We start from the raw sequence: 8,789 nt of genomic DNA, 5'->3' as shown, positions 1-8,789 counted from the left end.
TAAGGTTTGCTTTCCTCCCTGCTTATTCAGGAGAAGCTACGGTGTATAAACAGAGAGCAAATATCATTCCCTTCTAGAATTGAATCCGTCCCCTAGTTGGATCATCTGGAGGAAAAGAACCAAGCTCAGATAACACCAAGGGCTTCACAGTCCTCCTCCTCCTGCTCCTCCCCCTCCTCTCTGCCAACCCCAATCTGTTCCAGCACTGATGACATTACCTAGTTGCAAACGTCTGCAAGAAAACCACCAAGCTCAGAGAGAACCAAGGACTCCTCATGTCAACCCTGAGCTACAAATGTTCTCTTCTCTTGGAGCTGCTAAACCAGCCATCAGAGGAAGGATGTTCAGAAGTTCTAAAGGCCAACATCTAATATTGTGGTTTTTTTCTCCCCACAAAGCTAAAGAGAAGAAAGAGAAAAAGCCCCAAAACAAGAAGGGGAATTATGAGAAATGGGAAAAAGATTTTTTTTTTCAATTTCGGGGCCGGCCATATTTTATGGCATCGAAAACATATCGAAAACGGCTAAGGTATGTTTTAGTTCAGCATTTTGCCTTGCTTCTTGTTGACCTTCCTTTCGGTCCTCCTCATGACCTGGAAATGGTCAAAAAAGTCAATATAACAGTGGGGACGGCATGATCCAAAGGCTGGAGTTTGGACATCCATCCCACATGATGTCTAGAATTTAAAGCAGAATTATTCCTTCTGGGAATTATAAATGAGAAATGTAGCAAAGGGGTAACCTACTTAATAATACATATTATAATGGCTGCAAGAAAGGTCTTTGCCCAAAACTGGAAAAACAGGGAAATTCCACTTGAAGAGGAAGTGGTTAGGAAAATTTTGACTTGCACTGAAATGGATAGATTGATGTGGGAATTGAAGAATAAAGGTGAAACAGAATACTATAAGATCTGGGGGGGGGGGGGGCGGAAACAGCTGTAGATTTCCGGCACAGAGATGATTCAGCCTCGGCTGCCCCCCCCCCCCCTCTCTTCGCAGACAAAAAAGCTGCAAAGATCAAAAGAAAGCACTTGCCAGCTGGATCTCTCTCCTCCCCTTCTTGCCTGAAGAGTGAGGTATCTGTCAGATGTCTAGGCAGATAACGCGACCAGGAACTCGGGAGCAGCTCTATTAAGCTGCCACCACCAGCAAGGTCCCGCCCAGGAAGTCAACATGGATAGAAGATGTCTTTATATTTGTAAATACCAAATGTAAATAAGCAAGGTGATTATGATATCCAATGTATATTTTAGTATGTATGGCAATGACAAAGCCAGGACAGTTAAATTGTGCCCAAAGTTTTATTGTGTGTTTAATAAAAAGTCTTTAAATTAAAAAAAAACCTGATGCATCTCTGCAAGGTCTCCTTTTCTTCTTTCCAATAGGCCTTGGTGAGCATCCCCACCACCACCACCAAACAGGTCATAGACCTGATACTGAAAGTCCTGGAGGCTCTCCCGAAAAAAGAAGATTGTCAGGCTACTGGACAGCTGCTCAACTCTTTTTTGGAAGAATGCGGGATGGACCTGGAGGAAGTAAGAAAATGCAGGGTTTGGAGCAAAAGGGATATAGGAGATTTCTTTATTATTTTATTAGAAGTTCTAAAGGCCAACATCTAATATTGTGGTTTTTTTTCTCCCCACAAAGCTAAAGAGAAGAAAGAGAAAAAGCCCCAAAACAAGAAGGGGAATTATGAGAAATGGGAAAAAGATTTTTTTTTTCAATTTCGGGGCCGGCCATATTTTATGGCATCGAAAACATATCGAAAACGGCTAAGGTATGTTTTAGTTCAGCATTTTGCCTTGCTTCTTGTTGACCTTCCTTTCGGTCCTCCTCATGACCTGGAAATGGTCAAAAAAGTCAATATAACAGTGGGGACGGCATGATCCAAAGGCTGGAGTTTGGACATCCATCCCACATGATGTCTAGAATTTAAAGCAGAATTATTCCTTCTGGGAATTATAAATGAGAAATGTAGCAAAGGGGTAACCTACTTAATAATACATATTATAATGGCTGCAAGAAAGGTCTTTGCCCAAAACTGGAAAAACAGGGAAATTCCACTTGAAGAGGAAGTGGTTAGGAAAATGTTGACTTGCACTGAAATGGATAGATTGATGTGGGAATTGAAGAATAAAGGTGAAACAGAATACTATAAGATCTGGGGGAAAAAAAAAAACAGCTGTAGATTTCCGGCACAGAGATAATTCAGCCTCGGCTGCCCCCCCCCCCCCTCTCTTCGCAGACAAAAAAGCTGCAAAGATCAAAAGAAAGCACTTGCCAGCTGGATCTCTCTCCTCCCCTTCTTGCCTGAAGAGTGAGGTATCTGTCAGATGTCTAGGCAGATAACGCGACCAGGAACTCGGGAGCAGCTCTATTAAGCTGCCACCATCAGCAAGGTCCCGCCCAGGAAGTCAACATGGATAGAAGATGTCTTTATATTTGTAAACACCAAATGTAAATAAGCAAGGTGATTATGATATCTAATGTATATTTTAGTATGTATGGCAATGACAAAGCCAGGACAGTTAAATTGTGCCCAAAGTTTTATTGTGTGTTTAATAAAAAGTCTTTAAATTAAAAAAAAAAACCTGATGCATCTCTGCAAGGTCTCCTTTTCTTCTTTCCAATAGGCCTTGGGTGAACATCCTCCCCCCCCCACCAAACAGGTCACAGACCTGATACTGAAAGTCCTGGAGGCTCTCCCGAAAAAAGAAGATTGTCAGGCTACTGGACAGCTGCTCAACTCTTTTTTGGAAGAATGCGGGATGGACCTGGAGGAAGTAAGACAATGCAGGGTTTGGAGCAAAAGGGATATAGGAGATTTCTTTATTATTTTATTAGAATCATATCTAATAATAAAATAAAACACCCCCCCCCCCCACCATGGTGACAACAACTCACATGAGCCATTTAATGGGCTCCATTAATGGGCACCACGGAGAAGGCAGATATTTCTCTCTCTGGGCACAATGAGAATTTATCTGCTGAACAAAACTCCTCCTTGGTGACAGGAAGGGCATCCCACCAGTAAACATTCAGTTCCATTCAGTTGCCCATATCCACACTGCAAGGGATTATGAGGTCATTGAAAGATGATAATGATGATGTATCTAAGTAATCTGGTGAGTCCAAGGTGACTCTCCTTTCATCCCGTTTCTAGGCCACCAGTGCTCTAGCCTACATCCTCACCCTACCCGATGCGGCTGATGCTCTCCAAAGCAAATTCCCCCACCTGCTCATCGCTCAGTCACACAAATTTATTTATTCCATGAAGCAAGCAGAATGGGTCCAGCAATACCTTTCAGGTTTCAGAACAAATCAACTTCTTGATGTAAGGAATCTCCTAGGCACAGTCTGGATCCTTTCTCCATTTCTGCAATGCTCGGCAGGTGCCTACAAGTTTTTCCCAAGTCAACATACGACCACAATGGAGCCCAAAATGTGTTATTAAGTGAAACAGTCATTAAGTGAACTTTGTCCCATTTTGGGGGGGTGGTGGCAGAGATCAGCTGGATCCTTGGCACTCACGCTTGTTTCTTTGTTTGATTTAGAACTGCCGTAGAAGCAGTCAAAGGTTTAATAAAGTGTGCCGCCTATCAGGAGCAATTCAAGGCTTTGGAGACATTGGGCTGCTGGGAAAAGTTAAGGACCCCTGGACGTTTATTTATTTATTTATTTTCCACCTGGCACGGTAAGAAATTCAAAGTTAAAAGAAATTGGCAACGTGGCAGTGGGGGAGAGAGAGGGGGGAGGGGAGAGAGTGAGAAAGAGAGCAGGAGACAGGGAGGGTAGAAGAGGGAGGGAAGGGGTGAGAGAGAGCAACGGTGAGAGGGAAAGGAAGAAAAGAAGAGAGATGTAAGGAGACAGAGATGGGAAAACGGGGGAGAGGGAAGGGGAGAGAAAGAAAGAGAGAGAAAGAGGGAGGGAGAAGGAGAGAGGGGGGAAGGAGATAGAGAGAGGGAGAGGGGAGGAGAGAGAGGGAAGGGGAGAGGCAGAAGCAGAGAGGGGGAGAAAGAGGGTGGATGGATGAGAGAGAGAGGGTGATGAATGGGAGAGGGAAAGAGGGAGAAAAAGGCAGAAGCAGAGAGGGAGGGGGGAGAGAGAGAGAAAGGATGAGAGAAAGGGTGAGGAAGGAGAGAGGGAGACAGAGAAAGAGGGAGAGAGATAAATGAGGGAAGGAGAAAGAGAAGGAAGTGAGGGGGAGAAAGAGGGGGAAGGAAGAGATAGGAAGGGGATCAATAGGGGGTCAGATAGCCGCTAACCTTTCCTGTGATTTTCATTAATTGATCTAAATTCAACTTCTGTAGCCCATTCAATATCCACAAGAACATTCAATAACTGCATGGTTATTTTTATCCACATTCAATATCCGCCTGGTTAGTTTTGTTTTGGATTTATGTTTTGAGGCTTCCTTTATTTATGAACTGTTGTTAAACACCCGGGTGTAAATGGAAGGTGGGCAACCATAGAGATTCTCTAAATGGAGTAACTCATTCAATCTCTTTATCGATAATTTAGCTAATGATTCTCTAGCTTGGTGATTTTCTTCTCACTAACCGGCAGATCTTGTCTGATCTCTCCATATTTGACCTTTCAGGAGCTTGTTTGCATCCTCGATAGAAGAGCTTGATATCCTGGTTCAAGAGGCCTATAAATACATCCGTCATCCGGATATGAAGGAGAAGACCATTGGGATGGATTTCTTCTCGGAGGTGAGGAGACGTTGTGGTGCACCTCAACATTCTGGAGGTCAAGGAACGTTGCCCAGGGCTCACACGAACTTTATGGTTAGAAACTGAACGTTGTAGGTGTTCCATCACTGGAGGTCTTGAAGAAGGGACTGGACAGCCATTTCTCTAAAGTGGAAATGTCAGCAAGATGCAGAGAGAAAGGGAAAGGATCTCGGGAGACCCAAAGGGCAGGAAGCAGAGCATGGGGTGTGTTGGGTGTGTGTGAGAATACTGTGGGCCTGTGCCTGTGCTAGGCCTCCAAAGACTTCTCCCATCTGAGGCATCCTGTCCTCTGATTGACAACCCACACACCTTCGTTTAACAGCTGCATCCTAGAGAGCAGAGGGTGGGAGTTGTTAAGCAAGGCTGTTTCATTGAGCCTGCCCATTACAGTCATACAATGAGGACTACAAGATCTTTCTTTTAGGAATTGCCACCCAATTTGATCGCCTGCATTCTTGGAAGTCCAAGATATAGGTTTGACAACATTCAGCTTTAATTTCACTTAATATTAAGAATTTCAAAATTACGTGGCTGCATTTTCTCACAGTTTCCATTACATTCACTTCACCTGCCAAATTTTATTGATTAGGATCAGATCAAGAAGAAATAATCTTGTACTTCTCCTTTCCCTTTCCCCCATTCTAATTTGAAAAGTGTGTAGTTTGCTTGTCAGAAGTAACTCCTCTTAGAAAATCAGTAGTACTCACCAACAAGTGTCATACATACTTTGTCATGTATAAGAATTTGGCACTTTCCAGATGTGTAAAGATTGGGGTTTTTTTTAATGTTGGAAAATACATTTTCACTATGTGGATTGTATTATATTAATTTAGGGAAACGTGTTTTGTGACATAACCCAGGTCTTCCAAGGACTCTGCCTTTTTAGAAAGTTCTTGGAAAATCAGCAAAAGAAAGATGGAAGCAAAGTTTCAAATTAAAACTACCTTTGATGTGGTGCTATCTTAGCTGCCTGTTCTTGGATCACGTGCATTTCAATTTTGACCAAAAAGTCTAAAATACTGTAAGGAGCATTAAGATAATAGGGCATATGTTTTCTTTTTTAAAAAAATATATGAAAAGTGTCTGCAAATCTGTAGTTGATTAAAAATAAGTTTTGTTCTTTCTCTTTCAAAGCTTAGTCGATTAAGAGAACAAATACTCCATCAAATTAACTTATTTTCAGGAAATTGGAACTATTACTCGCTTTTAAAATGGCTTTTAGCTCATTCCCCAACTCTTTAAATAATGCGGAATGTGTTGCCAATTGAAGACAAATCTCAGATCCAATCTCCTTCATGATTTACATAAAAGCCAACTGTGGTCATGCCAAAATTTTGGTTGTTTAGCATTTTGTTCACGATCTATCACAACCATATACTGGATATGAAAAAAAGGAAAGATAAATGCCGTGTAATTATTGTAATTATCATTCCATATTGAATCAAATATCAGTAGATAACCAGTTTAGCATAAAACCTCCAAATGTCCAAAGTCAGAAGAATATTTACCATCAACATTTGCGTTAAAATAAATATTCAAACTACTTTGAAGTTGATTGAGCTTTAATGACAGCCATTCCTTTCTAATTGCAGGTATATTCTACAAGCAGAGGCTTCATAGCAGAAGCTAATGGAATTTGCTTTGATTTGAGAGGCTGGCTACATCATTCTTGCTTGGAAGAATTCTGCCATGTATAATGGGATTAGCTTTCAAAGAAATGTGTTTAAGATCAAGTTGCTTATTTGTTTTTCTAATACAAAGGAACTTTCTATGCTTGCTAAAGATATTATTGTATGCATATGTACATGCATTTCATTATCTTTAATGAAACTTGGGAGGCAAAAATAATTCTTATTCCATATACACAAAATGAGCTACATTTCCATGAGTGACCAAATAAACCTTCAAAATTACAAATGGGGCTATTATTATCTTGAGCTATTATTTACTTTTGTACTTATACTTCTATTTTTTCCTATTTTTTATGATATGTAAAACTGATAGGAAGAGAGATTTTATTGTTTGGAGCATGACAATCAATATTTTGCACTTCTTCTTGTGCCATATCCTTCATCGGACATTGGCGATCATTTTGGCGATCCTATTTTTATCAACAGCAGCAAGAAAAAGTGCTGTTGAGTTTTGTCCAAACTAATCCCATAGATTTTGAAGCCATGATGTTCTTCTGTCTGCACCTCATTTGCCTTCAATCTTTCCTGGGAGGATTAAGTAAAATATGCATATTTGTATGGGTGTCACATTACATGTCCAAAATATTCTAACTTTTGCTTTTTTATGGTTTTGATAATTTCCCTTGGCTTTCCCAGGTGACTTATCACCTCCTCATTTCTGATTTTGTCAACGCAACTTATATGTAGCAGCCGCCTATAAATCCACATTTCAAATACTTCTAGTCTTTTCAAGTGGCTTTCTGTCAGAGACCAATTCTCCACTCCGTAGAGCAGGATAGAAAAGCTGTAGCATCTGACAAGCCTGATTTTCAATCTTAGGTTTATGTCGTGACTACAGAAGACCTTTTTCATTTTGAAGAATGCTGTTCGAGCTTTCTTTATCCTTGTTTTTACTTCAGTGTACAATATTTTGTACCGTAAACTAAATCTAACTGGTTGAGATATAAGTTAGAAAAAAAGGAAATAGCTCCAAATTCCCAAAAAGAAGTTAATGTATTTGTTCTTTTAATCCATGCTCCATCCAGTTTTATAGCAATACTAGTTGATAACCCGGCTCGGGTATTTATTTATCTCAAAGCTCCTTCCATGAACATCACCACAATTTCTAATGTTGGATTTTCCCCCTTACCAGAGGGAGCCCCCTTGTGGACTACTGTGAAGCCATTACCATGGCAACTCCACAGCACTGTACAGTAGAAGCCATTTTAAAGCACAACAGGCTGTAACATACACCACGAGGTGTCTTACCCCCACAGTATTTGTTTCCAGGGGGTAAGTAATCTGTGTACCAGGTTTGGTTGAAATTACTTTCTGCTAATAGAAAGTCTGAGGAGGGGAGCTCCCTTAGAGAAAGATTGCACCAAAACAACCATCTGCTAGTATCAGGAGGAAATAAAAAGAATAGGCAGGCAAGATCAGTCTGCTATTCTATGGAATAATTGGAAATCCAGGTTGTTATGTATTTATTTCAATAGGAAAAACACATCTCTGTTTTCTGTCGAAAGAAGGGGAAAAACAACTCCTGAGATTTCCATTTTTTTAAATGAGCATTAAATAACTTGCGTTCCTAAACACTGCACCCTGCTCACATTTTAGATCTGTCTAAATCTAGCTGTAATCTCTAAAGCAAAAGTCTAGATATTATGTCATATCTAATAAGCCAATGTCCCTTGGAGAATTGAGTCTTTTTGCCATAACCTAAACATATTCTAACAACTAGCAAAAACTGAATTTCAAAAAAAATATCTTCCCCTGTGTTGCAAATAACTAAAGTATTCTACTACTCTTTATTTTCAAATGCTTAGACTTATTAAACAGATGAATTATAATAGTCTGTGTTTTCCCCATGTAAAAGAACATTGGAAAAATATGCTGTTCCATATAAAGACCATATGCAAGATTCATGAACAGAACCACAGAGCGCCTACAAGGCTGACAATTTAAAAAACTGATCAGAAATGTATGTTTGACCGCTCAGAAACAAATGTTACTCTAAAGTAACATCTTTGTAAAGAAGCAGATGGCACTCCTAATGCATTTCATCTCAGGGTTAGTTTTGTTTTCAGCATCAGAAACCATCACAGCCAATTAGAAAAGATTTGTGCATGGGACCATGTTGACTGCAAGACTATAAAGAACCTCCATGAAGATCAGAATCTGATGTCAGGCAAGCCATTCCTGTTTCAATAGGCCATTAGTAATCCTTTCTATATTATCAGTTTGCGTATATATCATTAATTTATATAGTATATAACTGTGATGGCGAATCTATGGCACGCGTGCTACAGGTGGAACACAGAGTCATCTCTGCGGACACACAAGCCGTTGCCCCAGCTGAGCTCCACCACGCATGCATACGTG

Source organism: Thamnophis sirtalis, unplaced genomic scaffold, assembly GCF_051295495.1.
Source record: "Thamnophis sirtalis isolate CommonGarterSnake01/CBP01778 unplaced genomic scaffold, rThaSir2_p1.2 scaffold_10, whole genome shotgun sequence".
Lineage (NCBI taxonomy): Eukaryota > Metazoa > Chordata > Lepidosauria > Squamata > Natricidae > Thamnophis > Thamnophis sirtalis.
Note: the sequence above shows the minus strand (reverse complement) of the source record.